The sequence below is a fragment of the Euphorbia lathyris genome, chromosome 10 (assembly GCF_963576675.1).
Source record: "Euphorbia lathyris chromosome 10, ddEupLath1.1, whole genome shotgun sequence".
Classification (NCBI taxonomy): Eukaryota; Viridiplantae; Streptophyta; class Magnoliopsida; order Malpighiales; family Euphorbiaceae; genus Euphorbia; species Euphorbia lathyris.
The window spans coordinates 20988906-20990082 of record NC_088919.1 but is presented as its reverse complement, the minus strand read 5'-3'; the positions used below and the strand labels follow the sequence as shown (position 1 = coordinate 20990082).

The 1177-nt window shown below is 35.5% G+C and overlaps 1 non-coding gene across 1 annotated transcript; it reads left to right on the top strand.

Moving 5' to 3' along the window:
- Nucleotides 1-1070: 1070 nt before the first annotated feature.
- LOC136210278 (small nucleolar RNA R71) lies at nt 1071-1177 on the top strand. Its single transcript, XR_010677983.1, has one exon. It is a non-coding gene; the product is annotated as a small nucleolar RNA R71 (small nucleolar RNA).

Sequence of the window (1177 nt, the reverse complement as noted above, 5' to 3'; positions counted from 1 at the left end):
TTAAATCTTTCAAGAATTTTCCATAATTAGGAATTTGCGTAATTGCATCCATGAATGTTAAATTTATATGATAATTTTTAAGTTTGTCTAAAAATGATAAAAGTTGTTTATCATGGTCCTTATTTCGGACCCTGTGTGGAAAAGGTGGCTTTGGTACAAAAGGTTTTGGATTAGAGTCAATTGGCGTATCTTTTTGTTTTAACGTATCTTCTTTGGATTTTGGTAAATCATTTCCAGGTAAAGTTGAATTTCCGGGCATTTCCGGACCTAAGTAGTTTTTCCCCGAACGAAGAGTGATAGCCTTAACATGCCCTTTCGGATTTTCTTCCGTTTGGCTGGGAAGACTTCCCTCTTTGCGGGATGGAATTGATTTAGCAAGTTGTCCAATTTGAACCTCCAAATTATGGATGCTAGATGATTGGTTTTTGATAAGCTGATCGAATTTATTTTCGATCCGTTTAAAACCATCGTATTGATTACTTACCTTTCCATTCATAGCATCTATAAATTTGTCGATTTTTGAAGATAAAGTGCTAATCGTATCTCTTGTTTGATTTTGATAATTATTTATACGATATTGATTAGCATTTGCATTATTATTATTATTACCATCTTTCCAGTTAAAGTTAGGATGATTTCTCCATCCAGGATTATAAGTATTAGAATAAGGATTAGTAGTTTGGTTGTGTCCTTGGACAAAATTTACCTGTTCTATCTCATTCATACCTTCGTAGTCAATGTCTCTCTGGATCGGATCATTAGGATCGCATGGTGCCATAAATTTATCAATTTTGTGCGATAAGGTAGAAAATTGGGCTTGTAACATTGCTACAGGATCAAGATTCATTATACATTTAACCGATGATGTACATGAGGATGATGGTTTCGCCGTTGGTATATGTCCACGCTCTGTGGGCCACATACTGCTGTTGATTGCCATTTCCTCCAAAAGTTCTCTTGCTTGGGCGGACGTCTTCTTCATAAATAACCCTCCAGACATAGCATCTAATGAACCTCTAGTCGTAGGATTTAATCCATTATAGAATGTCTGCATTAAAAGTGCATCTGGCAATTGGTGGTGTGGGCATAAACGTTGAAGTTCTTTAAAACGTTCCCAAGCTTCATAAAGAGTTTCATTATCATTTTGTGTAAAAGATGTCAACTCTTTGATGACTCT